The 20,231-nt window shown below is 46.1% G+C and overlaps 1 protein-coding gene across 2 annotated transcripts in view; it reads left to right on the forward strand.

The window, feature by feature from the left end:
• Positions 1-20,231, forward strand: part of LOC134212560 (uncharacterized) — a 68,051-nt gene that overhangs the window by 978 nt on the left and 46,842 nt on the right. The gene's annotated exons all lie outside the window — the stretch shown is intronic.

Consider the following 20,231-nt stretch of genomic DNA (forward strand, 5'->3'; position numbering starts at 1 on the left):
TTAGCCCCATGAAAGAGAGATTGGAGTTCTTTCGGAAGGATTAGGAATCCTATGACATTTCTAGATTTTGTATATCATGAGGGCTGAGCGTCATTTGTAATATTCAAGTCCTTTAATGGATATGTTGAAAGAGCTGTCTTGTAGGCCAACAAAGCAAAAGTAGTAGCTTTTTTGTGTTTTGATTGTGAAATAGAAAAATTAAAAAAAGTTGGGCTTCCTAGAATTTTTCTTAGTTACGCCAATGACTTTTGTATAAATTTAATTTGAAATATTTAAACATTAATTTTTGGGAATTGAGTTGATAAAATTTTAAAACTTGACCATACTGCCCTTACTCACATACCAATCCCATTTGATTTTTCGTTCCTTCGTTTTGAGTTAACCCAATGAATAGTTTCCATTTCTAACGGGCTTCCAAAAATCATAATAAAAATTGTGATTTTGTATGTCCATAAGTAAAAAAAACCAAGTCATGTGCGTCCCATATTGAAAGTACCCGTATAACAGTCCCGTTAAAAATTCACATGACCCGATTGTACAAAACCAAACAATGTATCGATGGGTGAATGGGTAATCTATCGAATGATGAACAAATTAGCAAAACTTCAACAAGATCCGATGATCCGTAATAGGGCAAACATATCTTTGATCATAATTTAGCTTTGGCGTTGTTACGGTTTAATAAAAAAAATCATACATTTAACTTCTTCTAAACAGACACACTGAATCAATAATTTGACGTTATACTACACGGTTCGAGGGCACATCTTTCCATCCTCGATTGCGCTCCACTCTCGCCAATTCGTTCTGTAGTACCTGTCAGATATAAAGCGAACACCATCTTTGCAGGGTTGCTATCCGGAATTCTTGCAACGTGTCCTGCCCATCGTATCCTTCCAACTATTGCTACAAGCTTTGCCGTAGAGTTAAGTGAGCTCGTGGTTAATCATTCGTCGCGAAAGATGGTTCTAAGCACGTGTCTCTCGATTATCCCGAGACTGTCCGCACTGCGTCCTTCTCCTCCAGAAGCTGTCTGCACTCGAAACAATCGTTCCGTCACCTTTGCCCAACATACCCGCTTTAGAGGATGTTAGATCATTTTGATGTCGTGGCCAAGATTTTTTTATGTACAGGTTATCCGACTTCGTCAGTAGATGGGAATAACTAGCAACCCTATAACCAGAGACCGGCGGAGTGAAAAACTGTCGGAATGGCAACGTATGAAAATGCATGATATCGTGAAAATAAGACTGGCAGCACTTGAACTTTTTGCTTGCTTCTTATGGATGCAAAAAGTAAACAAGTCGAAATGGAACCGCTTTTGACGGTTCGATTGGAAACAAGATGGCGTCTTCGCCGATCTCTTATTCTAGTATTTCTAGGAATAACCAGCGCGCGGGGGGGGGGAACATACACGGAAGAAATAAAGTACCCAATAGTGAGTTTAATTCACCCAACCTCGAACTTCCGTACGGGAAGCCAAAATTGAGTAAGTAGGGTCGAAGTAGTTTGCCTTTACTCCCATGTTAAAAAAGTACCCAACGGAAAATTTATTTACCCAAATGTAAGTTTAATTCACTCAATTTCGACCTCAGGTAATAAAACTCAAAATTGGCTTCCCGTATTGAACTGGCGTCGTTGGATTGTTTGGCTCTTTTGTTTTTGACAACAAAAGAAAGAGTGGATGAAAGAGAAGAGAAAAAATAACTCAAAAGTAAGTTTAAAAATACTCAATTTTGGGTAATTTTTTTCTTCCGTGTACATTTTCAGTGCAAAACGTAAACAAACGAGCATAAATTCCATACAAAAATCCAAGATGGCTGAGTTGTGGATATTGACAAGTCGGATAACCTGTACATAAAAAAATCTTGGAGCCACGCGTAGAATACATCCTTATCATCATCAGCGCCTGTGAAGTGTGGGTATCGACGTTGTTTATGCTAAAATTAAGGAATCGGCATTTTATCCTCATTGAGCACATTCTCTAATTGATTGGTCACCACTAGCAACCCTATAACCAGAGACCGGCGGAGTGAAAAACTGTCAAAATGGCAACGTATGGAAATGCATGAAATCGCAACAATGATACTGGCAGCACTTGAACTTTTTGCTTGCTTCTTATGGATGCAAAAAGTAAACAAGTTGAAATGGAACCGCTTTTGACGGTTCGGTTGGAAACAAGATGGCGTCTTCGCCGATCTCTTATTCTAGTATTTCTAGTCACCACCCGATCACGTGTTTCTGTTCTCTGCATATTGCCCAATACTATGAAAGCTGTTCCTAATCCCACCACAGCAGTTTTTTTGCTGTGATCTTGGCAGATTACTTCGGTCCGTATTTTCTTATTGATTGTTCCTTCCTTTCTTTATGACCATGATGCACAGTTTTACTAATAATCCTTCGCTGGCACTCGGACGAGGATCAACCGGCTTAACATTAATGACAAACGCTGTTGTGATCCGTACATTCTTGGTAAATAGGCGCTTGGTGGGTTGGGATTGGCCTGTTGACATAGCTGGCTGGTACTCATTTCATTTATTTAGTCTACATCTAAACAGATAACACTGAATCAACAATTTGACGCCACAATACACGGTTCGAGGCCGCATCTCTCCATCCTCGAATACGCCCCACGCTCGCCAAGTCGTTCTGCACCTGGTCTGCACATCTCGCTCGCTGCGCTCCACGTCGTCTCGTACCTGCCGGATCGGAAGCGAACACCATCTTTGCAGGGTTGCTGTCCGGCATTCTTGCAACATGCCCTGCCCATCGTACCCTTCCGGATTTAACTACCTTCTGGATACTGGGTTCGCCGTAGAGCTGGGCGAGCTGATGGTTCATTCTTCGCCGCAACACACCGTCTTCTTGCACACCGCCAAAGATGGTCCTAAGCACCCGTCTCTCGAATACTCCGAGTGCTTGCAAGTCCTCCTCGAGCATTGTCCATGTTTCATGTCCGTAGAGGACAACCGGTCTTATAAGCGTCTTGTACATGACACATTTGGTGCGGTGGCGAATCTTTTTTGACCGCAGTTTCTTCTGGAGCCAGTATTAGGCCCGACTTCCACAGATGATGCGCCTTCGTATTTCACGACTAACGTTGTTGTCAGCCGTTAGCAAGGATCCGAGGTAGACGAATTCCTCGACCACCTCGAAGGTATCCCCGTCTATCGTAACACTGCTTCCCAGGCGGGCAGGCAAGTGACTAGCTTTTCCGGGCCCATCTTGATGAGGTCAGCTCCGATACCATCCTTACCAGCTGATTTATTGGTCTTTAGCTGTTGGATGGCATCCTTAAATTCCCTCAAGGTGGGGGCTGGTTGGCTTCCATCGTCCGCTGAACTGACGTGGTCATCTCCTCCGCTGCCTTGACTTTCACTGCCTGTACTCTCAGCGCCATTCAAATGTTCCTCGTAGTGCTGCTTCCACCTTTCGATCACCACACGTTCGTCCGTCAAGATGCTCCCATCCTTATCCCGGCACATTTCGGCTCGCGGCACGAAGCCTTTGCGGGATGTGTTGAGCTTCTGGTAGAACTTGCGTGTTTCTTGAGAACGGCACAGCTGTTCCATCTCCTCGCACTCCGCTTCTTCCAGGCGGCGTTTCTTCTCCTGAAAAAGGCGGGTCTGCTGTCTCCGCTTCCGTCTATAACGTTCCACGTTCTGCCGGGTACCTTGCTGCAGCGCGACAGCCCGCGCTGCGTCCTTCTCCTCCAGAATCTGTCTGCACTCTTCGTCAAACCAATCGTTCCGTCGACTTCGTCCCATATACCCGACGTTGTTCGCCGCTGCGTCGTTAATGGCTGCTTTGACTGTATTCCAGCAGTCCTCAAGAGGGGCCCCATCGAGCTCACCCTCATCCGGCAACGCTGCCTCGAGATGCTGCGCGTATGCAGTGGCGACATCAGGTTGCTTCAGTCGCTCTAGGTCGTACCGCGGCGGTCGTCGGTACCGAACATTGTTGATGACGGATAGTTTTGGGCGCAGTTTAACCATCACCAGATAGTGGTCAGAGTCGATGTTAGCGCCACGATATGCCCTGACGTCGATAATGTCGGAGAAGTGTCGTCCATCAATCAGAACGTAGTCGATTTGTGATTCTGTCTGCAGTGGTGATCTCCAGGTGTACCGATACGGAAGGCTGTGTTGGAAGTAGGTGCTGCGAATGGCCATATTCTTGGAGGCAGCGAAATCAATAAGTCGTAGGCCGTTTTCGTTCGTCAGCTGGTGTGCGCTGAACTTCCCAATAGTCGGTCTAAACTCCTCCTCTTGGCCAACCTGAGCGTTCAAATCTCCTATGATGATTTTGACGTCGTGGCTTGGGCAGCTGTCGTACTCACGTTCCAGCTGCGCGTAGAATGCGTCCTTATCATCATCAGTGCTTCCGGAGTGTGGGCTATGGACGTTGATTATGCTGAAGTTGAAGAACCGGCCTTTGATCCTCAACCTGCACATTCTCTCGTTGATCGACTATGAAAGCTGTTCCCAGCTCGTGTGTGTTGCCGCAGCTTTGGTAGATTACCTCTAAACGTTCGCACCATTGATTCCCTTCATTGATGAACAAACCTCTTGCAGCGCTACGATGCCGAATCCACGGTCCTTGAGCACATCGGCGAGTATGCGTGTGCTCCCGATGAAGTTGAGAGATTTGCAGTACCACGAACCGAGTTTCCAATCGCTAGTCCCTTTTCGTCGCAGTGGTCTTCGCCGATGGTTCCGGTCCGTACTCTCTTGTTGATTGTTCGTTGCGTGAGTTTTTTTTTGGCTGGCTTGCAAGGCCTGACACCAAACCCCCTAAATTTCCGGAGGACCATTCCTCCTTATTTCCGGTGAACCATGGTGCACAGTTTCACTTAGAGTCCCTCGCTGGCACTCGGACGATGATCAGCCGCCCCTAACACGGAGAACAGACGCTGTTGTGAGCCGATCCTGACATGGAGAACAGACGCTCAATAAGATTTGCACCTCCGGAGAGGAGCAAACCCCCCCTTTCCTGTCAGCATACGACCATAGTTCCCACCGGGGTTGGTTACCCGATCTTCCCTAAGGTTGCTCGTATCCCGGCCAGCACCGCGGGGAGGTAGGGATAGGAGTTGCTGGGTAAGAGGCTAAGGACCGCAAGATGGGGTCTATTTTATTCCTTCAGGTACGCGAAGTACCAATGGTACGCTTTACCCAGCATTTGCCGTGCCCTGGCTGGTACTGTACTCACTCAATACGCTCACCCAATCGTGGACAGTGAGCACTACCCAAATGGTTACAAATATGTTCAACCAATCAATGATGCGCGATGTGATTGTATTTTGTTTACGTAAAATAAAGACAGAAGGAGAACGACAATTGAACGGTTGGAGTAAAAATATTTGGCAGCGTATTTATTTAATGGACACGCGGAAGGTGAAATTGTTAGGAAAGTGAATTGTAGTTTCGGATTACGATCTGTATTTGGAGAGTGATACGAACGGCCAAAGTGGTGTTGAACTCAGTAGGGGAGCAGCGAGTAAAATAGGCTCAGATTAGAAAGATTATCGCCGGAAGTTGGGTGTTATATTGTTGCATCGTTCAGGTTCCGAAGTTGACGAGCAGATGCTTGGGTGCGATCACTGGTTCCATACGCGGTGCGTGGGCGTTGAGGCGGAGGCGGTGAAGGAGAACAAGTGATTCTGTCCGTCCACCGAGTGCCAACAGCAGTACAGTGAGTACCTAAAGAAGCTAGAAAAGAAGGAAAAGAACAAGAAGAGTAGTTAGAAAAATAAAGCGGTAGGGGAAAAAAAGTTCGACAGGGCTAGTAATAAGTCATTTAAGTCAGTCATTGATTCCGGGTCAGAGTTGGAAAAGTGTTTGAAGGAGTTAGAAGATGAACAGCAGGCGAAAGAGTGGGAGATGGAGATTGAGATGATTATTCTTCAGAAGCGGATTGAGATGGAGACGGCGTTAAAACAGCAGAAGATGAAGCTCGAGAACGCGATTAGGGCGAAACAGCGACATGATGAGAAGGTGCTCATGAAGCAGGTCCTATCAGACGAGCAGAAACATCTGGAAGATGCGTGACTCTCCCGAAGTGAAGATGTGTAGTGTGCGGAAGGAAGTAAAACAATTTTATTTAGGGGTAATGACGGCTTTGGCAGGTTTTGTTCTATTATTGGTAGGGGGGTTTTTTATGACTGATTATGCTCAAATTTGGCCCAAACATTCTTTGCATATCAAAGAATATTGTGGCCAAATTTCATAAAATTCGGTCGACAAAAACCCCCCTGCCAATAATAGAACAAAACCTGCCAAAGCCGTCTGTTCCCCTATTTATCATCAGACTAAGGCCGGAGTGGCCTGTGCTGCACATAAAAGACTTCTCCATTCAGCTCGGTTCATGGCTGCACTTCGCCAACCACGCAGTCTGCGGAGGGTCCGCAAGTCGTCCTCCATCTGATCGATCCACCTTGCCCGCTGTGCACCTCGCCTTCTTGTTCCCGTCGGATCGTTGTCGAGAACCATTTTAACGGATTGCTGTCCGACATTCTGGCTACGTGCCCGGCCCACCGCAGTCTTCCGATTTTCGCGGTGTGAACGATGGATGGTTCTCCCAACAGCTGATGCAACTCGTGGTTCATTCGCCTCCTCCACGTACCGTCCGCCATCTGCAACCCACCATAGATGGTACGCAACACTTTCCTTTCGAAAACTCCCAGTGCGCGTTGGTCCTCCACGAGCATCGTCCAGGTCTCGTGTCCGTAGAGAACTATCGGTCTTATAAGCGTTTTGTAGATAGTCAGTTTGGTACGGCGGCGAACTCTATTCGATCGAAGCGTCTTGCGGAGTCCAAAGTACGTACGATTTCCAGCCACTAGGCGTCTCCGAATTTCTCTGCTGGTATCGTTATCGGCGGTCACCAGTGAGCCCAAGTACACGAATTCTTCAACCACCTCGATTTCGTCACCACCGATAGAAACTCGTGGTGGGTGGTTTACATTGACCTCTCGTGAGCCTCTTCCTATCATATACTTCGTCTTCGACGTGTTGATGACTAGTCCAATCCGTTTAGCTTCGCTTTTCAGTCTGATGTAGGCTTCCTCCATTCTCTCAAAGTTACGTGCCATGATATCAATGTCGTCGGCGAAACCAAATAACTGGACGGACTTTGTGAAAATCGTACCACTCGTGTCAATCCCTGCCCTTCGTATTACTCCCTCCAAAGCGATGTTGAATAGCAGACACGAAAGACCATCACCTTGCCGTAACCCTCTACGGGTTTCGAAGGGACTCGAGAATGCCCCTGAAACTCGAACTACGCACATCACCCGATCCATCGTCGCCTTGATCAACCGTATCAGTTTATCCGGAAATCCGTTTTCGTGCATTAGCTGCCATAGCTGGTCCCGATCGATTGTATCATATGCGGCTTTGAAGTCGATAAATAGATGATGTGTGGGCACGTTGCATTCGCGGCATTTCTGCAATACCTGACGTATGGCGAACACCTGGTCTGTGGTAGAGCGTTCACCCATAAATCCCGCCTGGTACTGCCCCACGAACTCTCTTGCAATTGGTGTTAGTCGAAAGCATAAAATTTGGGAGAGTACCTTGTAGGCGGCGTTCAGCAATGTGATTGCGCGGTAGTTGCTACAATCCAGCTTATCGCCCTTTTTGTAGATGGGACACACGACACCTTCCATCCACTCCTGCGGCAGAACCTCATCCTCCCAAACCTTGGTAATCACTCAATGCAGCGCTCTAGCCAGTGCTTCACCACCGTGTTTAAACAGCTCTCCTGGTAGTTGGTCAACTCCAGGGGCTTTGTTGTTTTTCAGCCGGCCGATCTCCTCCTGGATTTCCTGGAGATTCGGAGCCGGAAGTCGCATGTCCTGCGCGCGTGCTCCTAGGTTCATTACCATACCACCACCGTTGTCTGCCATATCGCCATTCAGGTGCTCTTCGTAGTGCTGCCGCCACCTTTGGATCACCTCACGCTCGTTCGTAAGAAGGTTCCCGTTTATGTCCTTACACATATCGGGCTGCGGCACGTGGCCCTTACGTGAACGGTTCAACTTCTCATAGAACTTTCGTGCGTTATTAGCGCGGTACAGTTTCTCCGTCTCTTCACGGTCTCGATCTTCCTGCTGGCGCTTTTTCATCCGGAAAATCGAGTTTTGTCTGTTCCGCGCCCGTTTGTATCGTGCCTCGTTCGCCCTCGGTGTTGCAGCAATCTCGCCCATGCTGCATTCTTCTCCTCAACTAACTGCTCACATTCGCCGTCATACCAGTCGTTTCTCTGATCCGGAGCCACCGTGCCCTAGGATAGGATGTGACAACTGCCTTGTTGTTTTTTAGTCGAATGCTCTGACGAGGTGGTCGCCAGTGCAGCCAAAGTTATTTGGTACAAAATCTTCCAAATATCATATATCAAAATTTGATGTTTTTCTTCCCGTTCCATCCACTATTTATGTAAGAGAAGTGAAGGACTAACAGAGAGAAGTTTTCGCTACTGAAAAAATGATTTTGAGATCGAAAATGGCAGAAAGGTGAATGATAATGCTTAAAATCAACAGTTTCAAACCTGTACAACCCTTGAGAATAATTTATATGGCGTTTGCAGTTCAATATAAATTTATGTCTTACCAAAAAACTGGAATTCAAACATTTACGTATTTTGCTTAATATCAACTTTAAAAACCTGCAACACGGCCAAACTAACAACATGCTGCCCTACGGAAAATGCGCCGCCACCAATCGAAGTAATCGATTGTCATTTTCAACCAATCAGCAACCGGTACGATTGTGACAGCAAATCGGTACGATTTTTACTGACTACTTGTCACATCCTATCCTAGACCGTGCCTAGTGCAGCGGTTGCGGTGCTTCCAATGGCGGATCGAATCTTCAAGAGATGCTGCGCCTAGCTGCTCTTCCGTTGGGAGTGCCACTTCCAGCTGCTGCGCGTAGTCTTGGGCTAGTCTACCGTCTTGTAGCCGCCCAATGTTAAGCCGCGGCGGACGACTCCGACGCGTGTTGATCACCGTCGAGAGTTTTGAGCGCAGACATACTGCGACGAGGTAGTGGTCGGATTCAATATTCGCACTGCGGTAAGTGCGTACGTTCGTGATGTCGGAGAAGAATTTACCGTCGATAAGAACGTGGTCGATTTGGTTTTCCGTTACTTGATTAGGTGATTTCCAAGTGGCCTTGTGGATATTCTTACGGGGGAAGAAAGTGCTTCGGACTACCATTCCGCGGGAGGCTGCAAAGTTTATGCATCGTTGGCCGTTGTCGTTCGATACGGTATGCAGACTATCCGGTCCGATGACCGGTCTATACATTTCCTCCCTTCCTACCTGAGCGTTCATGTCACCGATGACGATTTTGACGTCCCGCAGTGGGCATCCATCGTATGTCTGCTCCAGCTGCGCATAGAACGCTTCTTTCTCGTCGTCGGATCTCCCTTCGTGTGGACAGTGCACGTTGATGATGCTATAGTTGAAGAAACGGCCTTTTATCCTCAGCTTGCACATCCTTGCGTTGATTGGCTGCCACCCAATCACGCGTTGGCGCATCTTTCCCAGCACTATGAAGCCGGTTCCCAGCTCGTTGGTGGTGCCACAGCTTTGGTAGAAGGTAGCCGCTTGATGCCCGCTTTTCCACACTTTCTGTCCTGTCCAGCAGATTTCCTGCAGCGCTACGACATCGAAGTTGCGGGGATGTAATTCATCGTAGATTATCCTGTCGCAACCTGCGAAGCCTAGCGACTTGCAGTTCCATGTTCCAAGCTTCCAATCGTGATCCTTTATTCGTCGCCTAGGTCGTTGCCGATTGTATCGAGTCGTATTGTCTTCTATGTCGTTCGTAATAGTTGTTTTTAAAGGCGGCTCATTGGGCCTGCGCAAACCTCCTGTCTCGTCGGAGGGCCGTCGTGTCAGGGCTGTTTAGCGTCCCACCTAACACCAGGACTTGGGCTTGTGCGCTTTGAGCGGCACACGGTCGCTTTGGCGGAGCCTACTTGCGGATACATGCAGCTTTTTATAGAGGTTTAACAGGGCCCACTGTCAAACCCCACCACATCTTAGGCAGGCGCCACAACTCGCAGATGGTCTGGGGACGGATCGTCAAGCCCTTGGACATAGTCCCTGCTGCCCCCCCCCCTGCCTGGACGTAAAACAAATGCAGTTGGAAAAAGAAGGTAGCCAGACGAAGCAGAAGGCGCTGGGAACGCCTCTTGGAAATCCAGAGGTAGTGGTACCGAAGCAGTTGGAAAAGGAGCAAAAGGAAAAGAAGAAGATTGTCTCTCGGCGCGAGCAAGATTCAGATGACAGTGAGGTGGACTCCGAGGAAGAAGAAGACACCGGCTTCCGATGAAGAAAGTGAAGAAGAATCTGAAGAAGAAACAGAAGAAGAGGAAACCGAAGATGAAGAAGAGCAACAAGCAAACAAGAAAAGGAAACCTAAGCCGAAAATGAAGAAAGTCGTCGAAAACGGACTGGGGCATCAGCGCAGTGGACCGACAAGGGCACAGATGGCGGCGAGGAACGGAGTAAGGTACACCGGGGCAAGTTGAAATGCGGGGTAAGTTGAAACGGAAGCTGTAATTTGGATCGGAAATGACCCAATGCCCTGATTATTTTTACAATAAACTGCTCCCCTGAACGCACCTTCTGACTGCCATTCCCGGAAGATTGCAGCTACAAAAACGCAATCCCGGCCTATGTTTATTTTTCGCCCTTTGCAAAATTTCAACCAACTTTTTGACGTGCCAATAAAACATGTCTCAAAATGATATTTGGAAGAGTGCTTTCCTCAAATTTTCAAGGTTGGTAATCATTCAATGTTGAACAAACATAATGATTATGAAAAATCGATGGGAGATCCGTTTCAATTTTTGTATTTTGGTCGTTTGAAATTGCTCCGCAATTTAAACCCATCGGGGCAAATAGAAATGTGTGGTGCGGGGCAAGTTGAAACAACGATTCAAAACGTCTCCCTCGCAATTATTTTTTTTTATAAAATTCAGATACTTGATAGTAAGCTTTTTGGGCACTGAAATGGAAAGTAGGCTTTGAAATTAAAACAACAAAAATCAAAAACAAGTCGCCACCCACCAAACGCGGAGTTTCTGCCGCCATTGTTCTCCGGGTAGAACATAATTGCACCAGAAGTAACTGTTTTTTAATTGCTAATTGCGAATCATTACATAAGATAAGTGGACTACAAATCGAAGGGATCGCTTTTCAAAATGCGTATTGAACTATTTGCAATGGTAGTTTGTTTAATCAGTCTGCTTCAATTTAAATATTTATTTTAAAAATAGCTGTACGGATTATGATCCTTTGATTCAAAATCCCTGCGCGGTGGACGGATTTCGATTCAGGAGTAGTTGATTTAATTAATAATTTTCTCATGTTTTCGTAGTTTTTATGTGTAAATGTGAAACACTTCAAAAGAAGAAGCCTTCATGATTCCTTGTCAATGACAAACGATTCATTTGCATTCGATTTCTATAGTCTAGAGTACGGATTTCGATGTCCCACGGTATATATTGATATGAGACAATTGAATGGACCATATTTAAGTTTATTTTTTGAATAAAAGAATATCAATATCTATAATGTGACTTTTATGCGAGTAAATATCAAGATGAGGCGACACAATTTGGGATTTGGTTTTAAAATTATTAGAACAAAGCCTACTATGTTATCAGTTTTTCTTAAACAGGAGACAACTTTACTTCATACGGGAGCTTGGCAGAAGAAAGGTCGTGTGATATGTGCCATCACAAATATTGCCCTCCGCTCGCTTTCAAATCGACTTCTATAAAAACATTCTTCATGCCTGCCGTATCCTAACGGAACTATCAATTCTATACTTTCGCCTCTAATTCTATCATGAACATGTGCGTCTAAGTTTGGAAGATGATATTAGCATTTCCATATCATTGACAATTTTAAGCTAGTTTCTAGAAAGAAAATCAAAATCATCAAAAAATTACATGGGACTCTTATGCGAATTTAGTCACATTTACAACCTCGTGCATCATGAGTTTCACTGAGTACATATATTGTGATTTTAATACGGAAAAAATAGCTTATCTCTGTATGTAGCGCAGTGTTTCAACTTGCCCCGATACGCGGGGCAAGTTGAAACGATGCACATAAAAAAGTAATTTCAATATACAAAATATTTATAAAAAAGTTTGGTGAGGTTGCTTATTTTTTATGTATAATCTTTGGCCCGAACTAGCAAACACCGCAAACGGATTCAAAATTTATTAAAAAGCGATTTTTTTATAGCACTTTAAAGTTCAACTTTGAAAAAACCGTTTCAACTTGCCCCGGTGTACCTTAACAGAGAAGCTAGAGGTGTTCACTGGTAGACCGGAGGAATGGCCATTGTTTATTGGCACGTACGAGGCGTGTGGATTTGCCGACGTCGAGAATCTCGTGCGGCCCCAGGAAAGCATCAATGGGCCAGCATTGGAAAGTGTTCGAGGGCATCTGTTGTTCCCGAAATCTGTTCCGAAGGTAATAAGTAAGCTCAGACAGCTGTTTGGTCGTCCGGAGCAACTGCTACAATGTCATCTGGAGAAGGTGCGTAGGCTGGAACTGCCGAAGGCTGACAAATTGGCGACATTCATACTGTTTGGTACAGCAGTGGAGCAGCTCTGTGAGCACTTAGAGGCCGCCGGGTTAACCCGTTGTTAGTGCAGGATCTGGGTCTGGAATGGTCGTTATGAACGCCCACATCCGGCTGAATAACAGCATATTGTTGCGTATGCTGCCAGTGACACTGTATTTCCGGGACAAAGCCGTGACTATCCTTGCGTTTCTGGATGAATGAGCATCAGTTACAATGGTGAAGAAAGCACTGGCAGACCAGCTGGTTGCAGAGGGCGTGCGGCAAAGGCTTGAGATCCGGTGGACAGGAGACGTCTTCTTCTTCTTATTATTATCATTACATCACCACACTGGGACAGAGCCGCCTCGTAGTTTAGTGTTCATTAAGCACTTCCACAGTTATTAACTGCGAGGTTTCTAAGCCAGGTTACCATTTTTACATTCGTATATCATGAGGCTAACACGATGATACTTTTATGCCCAGGGAAGTCGAGACAATTTCCAAGCCGAAAATTGCCTAGACCGGCACCGGGAATCGAACCCAGCCACCCTCAGCATGGTCTAGCTTTGTAGCCACGCGTCTTACCGCACGGCTAAGGAGGGACAGGAGACGTGGCCCGCGACGAAAAGGATTCGAGGAGAATCAGCTAGAAGATTTCTGCGGTCGGAAGAACGCAGCAATTGCTGATGAATGAGGTGTGCACTCTAAGAGAATTAGCGCTGCCATAGCAGTCACTAGATACCCGGGAGATGGTACAACGGTACGAGCATCTCCGTGATATACCAGTCACACCGTATCGGAGGAACCGACCGAGAATCTTGATCGGACTGAACATTGTGAACAATATACATACGATGGCGCCGATCGATGCTAGACTAGGTGATCCTGGAGAGCCCATAGCGGTGAAGTCGCCGTTGGGGTGGACTAGGGATCCTATAATGAGAGATATGCGAAAGCGGCCATTGTAAGCCAATCGAACATTGAGTAGAAGTAGTATAGTTTATGTATCATGTTTCGCCTGTTTGTATTGCACTTTTATTTAAGTTATAATGCTTATTTAAACACTGTTAGTGGACAGACAAACATAGTCCAAGTTATCAAATGCAAAGTCATATACGAGCTTCAACATTTTGCGCTGCGGCAAGTGCTGGAAGCGTTTGAAAACAAAAGTAACAGCGTTGCTAAATCGTCTGGAAAAATATTTGCATATCTCTCATTATAGGATCCCTAGGGTGGACTATATACGGGCCAAGGCGTGGAGCAGCATCGTCAGACGCGCATATGGTTGGCCACCACGACGAAATTACGAACAAATAGATACGCGATCTGATCAAACGACAGTATGCGCTGGCGCTGGAGGAGTCGGTGATCTGTTAACTGAAGGAGTCCGCTGAAGACAGAGAGCCAGGAAAATTCTGGAGACACTCACTGTACGAGTGGGAGATCGCTTCGAAACCAGACTGTTGTGGGAGTCCGATAATTCGCAATTTCCGGACAGCTATCCGATGGCACTGCGTCGGAGCAAGCACTTGGAGAACCGACTGAATACAAACCCTACGCTTCGAGAGACCGTACATGAGCAAATCAAGGAGTATCAGGACAGGAATACGTACATCAGGCGACGCCGGAGGGCAAGGAGACTGGCAATGAGAGGGTGCTCGGTATAATATGGAACCCGAAGTAGGACATATTTTCGTTCTCCACCGAGCACAGAGAAGGCGTCAAGGAATATTTGCGAGGTGAAAAGGTCCCCACAAAGCGAGTCGTTTTGAGCTGCGTCATGGGATTCTTCGATCCGCTCGAATTATTAGTCCCGTTCACGGTCCACAGGAAGATACTGGTACAGGAGCTTTGGAGGGCTGGGTGTGACTGGAACGAAAAAATCGACGGCGAATGTTTGCAAAGCTGGCGACGTTGGATGAGCCTGCTGCCAGCAGTTGTATGCCCAGAAGGTGTTTCGGAGATCTCTACCCTTCTTCTCTCCAATCTGTTAAGCTGCACGTTTTCACCGACGCCAGTGAGTGCGCATACGGGGCGGCTGCATATTTTCGAGTGGCGGTGGGTGATCACGTCATGTGTTCTCTGGTGATGGCCCGATCAAAAGAGGGGCCGTTGAAGCTACAATCGGTTCCAAGGCTGGAACTGATGGCGGCGGTACTCGGTTCAAAACTGTTGACAATGGTGAAAGCTAATCATTCGCTTACTATTCGTCGGTAGTTCCTGTGGACGGATTCCCAAACAGTTCTCAGCTGGATAAGATCGGATCAGCACAAGTATAAACAAGCGGGGGCGTTCAAGATCGGTGAGATACTAGAAGGTACAAACGTAGCGGATTGGCGCTGGGTGCCGACCCGAATGAATATTGCGGACATTATGACGAAATGGGGTGAAGGTTCTCCCCGGGCATCCGATAGCCATTGGTTCAGGGGACCTGATCACAAGACTACTACAGAAAAATCGTCTTTCTTTGGACTGATTCCGAACATGCTGCTTTTTATAAAAAGCTTGGAAAGGGAACGTCCAGTCCTTGAACACAGTCAGTCCCTTATGTCAATTTTGGTCATTCCAATAGAGGTAATAAACCAACCTCTGTGCTGCACTGCGTGCTGACGGCATAGACGATGTCGTCTGCATCAGTGACCTTGTCCAGCTGCTTACACTGGAGCGTCACTTTCACAACCAACGACCTCACCTCAATGCCGTCCCTTAAGACCTCATAGCACAGAGAACAGACGTTGAAGCTGCACTCGTTATGTTGTGATAACTTTCTGCTGTTCATTTTGAAATAACTTTGGAATGTCGCCGTTATCTCGTGCTGAATCAGCGCTAGCATCTTAAAAACATGCCACTGTGCGCTAGTGTCATTTTGCATGTAAAGGTCAGCTTTTTGCCGCTCGATTGTGCTCCACGTTTCAGCACCAATATCAGTTATCCGCCCGCTTCGCACGTCCTCCCAGAGCCGTCCGCATCGACTTCAGGACTTCGGCGTACTTTTCCTTGTCTATTTTAACCTCTGTCGAGGCCTCGCCTCTGTCCATAAGTTTCTTAGCAGGACAAGATGTCTTCCGGTTCGCCCTACTAAACAGTTGCCAGGCATTTTCGGTCCGCTGAGCCGATGGCACAGACCGGCTGGCATTCTACTGAGGCGACTTACGTCGTGTTGGTTCTCCCACTTTTTAGGCCGCCTTCTAGGGTCGACGTCTCTCGGGCTCCACTACACCTCGATCTACTCCGTCCAAGCGACGTTTAGCTTTTATGGTCACGCGTCGTTTGGCTTTGCGGTCCAGAATTTCTCGAAATTAATTTATTGGCTTTTTCGAGGATAATTATACTACTCAAAGCGAATGAGAGTAGTCAACAATGCTTGTTCTCTCATATAGCCCTCTGCTATCTTCAGTTTCTATTCATTTCACATTTGCCGCTCGCGTGCGGTGTCAATCGAATCTGTATCTTCATTACACTCATCTAGTCCTTTTCGCTTTGAGTAGTATAATTATCACCGAAAAAAGCCAATAAATTAACTTCGATAAAGTCACGCGGTAATCAAAACTTTCCTAATTATGTACTCAATTTACGTTGGCCCCCCCTTGTGGCTACTGTCGAATCCTGCTGCAGTAGTCGCCTTTAGTGATCCCATGTTTCTGTACCCGAGTAGAAGAAAACAACTCAATAATATCAAATGTTGATTAGATAGCAAAATGAGATATGGACATGATTATCAATATTTTGCACTAAAACAGCGGTTCTCAACATTTTTAATGAGAGGTACCCCTTCGAACTTTTGTATTAATTGAGATTCCCCCTATGTTTTGCTGTAAATGAAAATAAGCGTAACTGAAAATTAATCTGAAAACTAACGGCATATAGCCCATAGTTAACTAACAGTGTATATCCCTAACGGCTCTCCATGAAGTGGGCTGAAATTTTTGTTATTCCGTGAAACTTTCCAATTCACATTAAGATTAAGCATCAAGCTTCCTTCAGGACTATTGCGCCTCTTGAAGGAAGGCTTCGGAGCCTCTTGGAGGGAGGTTTCCGAGCCCCTTGAAAGGAGGCTTCCGGAGGCTCGAAAGCCTCTTGAAATGAGGTTTCCGATCCACTTGAAAGAAGGTCTCCGAGCTTCTGGAAAGGAGGCTTCCGAGCCTCTTGGAAGAAAGCTTCCGAGCTTCTTCAAATGAGCTTTCCGAGCCTCTTGGAAGGAGGCTTCCGAGCCTTTTGAAAGGAGTCTTCCGAGCCTCTTGAAAGAAGGTTTCCGAGCTTTAAAAGGAGGCTCCAAAGCCTCTTGAAAAAAAGCAGACAGGCCTTTTAAGTGGCCTCTTGAAAAAATACTTCCGGGCTTCTGAAAGAAGGCTTCCGGGCCACTTGAAGAAAGCTTCCGAACCTCTTGAAGCCTCTTGTCTCTTGAAGGAAGCCTTTTTGAAAGGAAGATTCCAAGCTTCTTAATAGGAGGCTTCCAAGCCTCTTGATAGGAGGTGTCCGGGCCCCTTAAAACGAGGTTTCCTGGCCTCTTGAAAGGAGGCTCTTGGGCCTCTTGGAAGGAGGTTTCCGGGCCTCTTGAAAGGATGCTTCTTGGCCTTTTAAAAGGAGGCTTCCTGGCCTCTTGAAAGGAGGCTTCCTGGCCTCTTGAAAGGAGGCTTCCTGGCCTCTTGAAAGAAGGTTTCTTGGCCTCTTGAAAGGAGGCTCCCTGGTCTCTTGAATCGAGGCTTCCTGGCCTCTTGAAAGGAGGCTTCCGGGCCTCTTGAAAGGAGGCTTCCGGGCCTCTTGAAAGGAGGCTTCCGGGCCTCTTGAAAGGAGGCTCCCGGGCCTCTTGAAAGGAGGCTCCCGGGCCTCTTGAAAGGAGGCTCCCGGGCTTCTTGAAGGGGGGCTCCCGGGCCTCTGAAAGGGGGGCTCCCGGGCCTCTTGAAAGGAGGCTTCCGGGCCTCTTGAAAGGAGGCTTCCGGGCCTCTTGAAAGGAGGCTTCCGGGCCTCTTGAAAGGAGGCTTCCGGGCCTCTTGAAAGGAGGCTTCCGGGCCTCTTGAAAGGAGGCTTCCGGGCCTCTTGAAAGGAGGCTTCCGGGCCTCTTTAAAGGTGGCTTCCGGGGCTCTTGAAAGGAGGCTTCCGGGCCTCTTGAAAGGAGGCTTCCGGGCTTCTTGAAAGCAGGCTTGCCAAAAACTTCTTGCCGAGTAGAAAATGAGCAAGAGCTTTTTTTGAGGAGCAGCAATAAGCATCAAAACTCACAACATTGTGCATCATTAAACCCGAGCTTGTGCGTCGCAAAACAAGAGCGAGTCTATCTGTTCATCTTTTTCTTGTTGTACGTCACTCACTCACAATCAAAACCGCCAAGATGTTTTTCACATACAAAGTGTCGCTCCGGAGGCTCAATGAGTGCTCTTTCGCCCGACGCCTCACTCACATATGTTTTTAATTTGCTTCTCCTCACTCTGTTTTTTTTCTACCTCTGCTTTATTAAGCTTCCACTCAATAGTGAGGATGTGAAGGCTGCATTTTGCTGATGATGATTTTATTTGACTCTAGCGAGTGTGAGGAGTGCTGCGTACCATCTATGGTGGGGTGCAGATGGCGGACGGTACGTGGAGGAGGCGAATGAACCACGAGTTGCATCAGCTGTTGGGAGAACCATCCATCGTTCACACCGCGAAAATCGGACGACTGCGGTGGGCCGGGCACGTAGCCAGAATGTCGGACAGTAACCCGGTGAAAATGGTTCTCGACAACCATCCGACGGGCACAAGAAGGCGAGGTGCGCAGCGGGCAAGGTGGATCAATCAGGTGGAAGATGACTTGCGGACCCTCCGTAGACTGCGTGGTTGGCGACGTGTAGCCATGGACCGAGCCGAATGGAGAAGACTCTTATATACCGCACAGGCCACTTCGGCCTTAGTCTGAATAAATAAATAATAGAGTGTGAGGAGTTTTGTCAAGCCTGCTTGAAAGGAGGCTCTTAGAAGTAGGCTCACGAGCCCCTAAAGGAAGCCTTCCGAGCCTTTTGAAAGGAACCTTCTGAGCCTCTTGAAAGGAGGCCCCTTAAAACGAGGCTTCTAGACCTCTTGAAAGGAGTCGTCAAAGGCTTCCGAAACTTTAAATTCTAGATTTTAGTTAAGAAGCATTTTCTTAACATATTCTTCAACATTTTGTTGTTGATTGTGGAATTCAGGCTTCAGTTGGCTTGGATTTTCTGATCGCTATGTATATTATGTACAAGACAATGTCCGCCATTACGCATTTTTGTTCGAGGTACCCCCATGGGTACATGTACCCCAGATTGAGAACCGCTGCACTAAAATATCAGGGTGTCTACTACCTGGAAAAACCTGGAAAACCTGGAATTATCAGGGAATTTCTCCCCACCTGGAAAAAACCTGGAATTATCAGGGAATTCCTGACATAATCAGGGAAATTTCAATACCCGGTGATCATGAGTGAAATTCTCTCAAAAGATGAATAAATCCTTACAAATAATTGATTAAATATACCAATCAAATCTATTAAAAATGTAGTGAACAACAATGGATCGTTGTTCCGCAAAAAAACGTTTTGCCATCTTCAAAAGAATTCCTTGAGAATTTCCGAAGCTATTCTTGGTGAAATCCAGAAATTTATTCGGGAAATCAATTAGGGATTACTTTGTAATTTCTTTTGAGTATTCCCTCGTAAATTCTTTAGGAATATATTATAAAGTACTAAATTACCCTAGCAGCACACATATTCCACATAGGTTACTGCAACTCATATATGACCGGATTCAGTCACAATGATGTTGGTGCAACTATTTTTGTCTGACTTGTGCTGCTCGGGTAGTTAGGATTTTTCAAAGCAATTTCTGGAGGAACTTCCGAAGGAATTTTGGGATCAGTTTTCCAAGGAATATCCGGAGGATTTTTCAAAGAAATCACCTGAAGGGATTTTTGAAAAAAAAAGTGTAAATGATTTGTGAAGAATTTTTGCTAAATTAATCCTTGAAAGAATAGCCGAAGGAATCCTGAATGGATTTTTCGAAGGAGTTTCTCTCTGTTCTCTGTTCTCTCTCGTGTTCTCTAAAAAATCCCAATGAATTTCAAAAGAATACCCGAAGCATTTTCCGAAGGTTTTCACAGTAAAGCCATAAGTACGCTAGTGGTGCTGTAACCATTAAAATGATTCTGTCAAAATATCCTTCAATGAGCTTAATAACCTACTCAGATTACGATTAGATTATTTCTAGACCAACATTTGAAAATTTATTCCTTTTGATTCTTCGTCTACATATATAACTATATATGTGGACAAAGAATCAGAAGGAATAATTTTTGGCTGTTACGCGCTTTTCAAATGTTGGTCTAGATTTATCGTAATAAATATCGTGTTAAAGTGGAGAAAGAGAATTAACTGTATGGATATTTTCTTAGTCGAAAATCAAGAGTAAAGTTGAGTAATCGTGCAAAACTAAAATTAAGCATCGTATGGAAACTTCGCATGGGTAGTTCACAACTCACATTTCGCCTACTATGCAGGACAACGTCTGCCGGGTCGACTAGTAGGCTATGAATTGACCCTTTGACACTTATAGTACCGGTACCTTGGCTGCTAGGTCTACACAAACTAGATGTTGGTCACAAACTAGAACAAAGAAGATGTTGGTCACGTGAATAAGAG

Source organism: Armigeres subalbatus, chromosome 2 (genome assembly GCF_024139115.2).
Source record: "Armigeres subalbatus isolate Guangzhou_Male chromosome 2, GZ_Asu_2, whole genome shotgun sequence".
In the NCBI taxonomy this organism is placed as follows: domain Eukaryota; kingdom Metazoa; phylum Arthropoda; class Insecta; order Diptera; family Culicidae; genus Armigeres; species Armigeres subalbatus.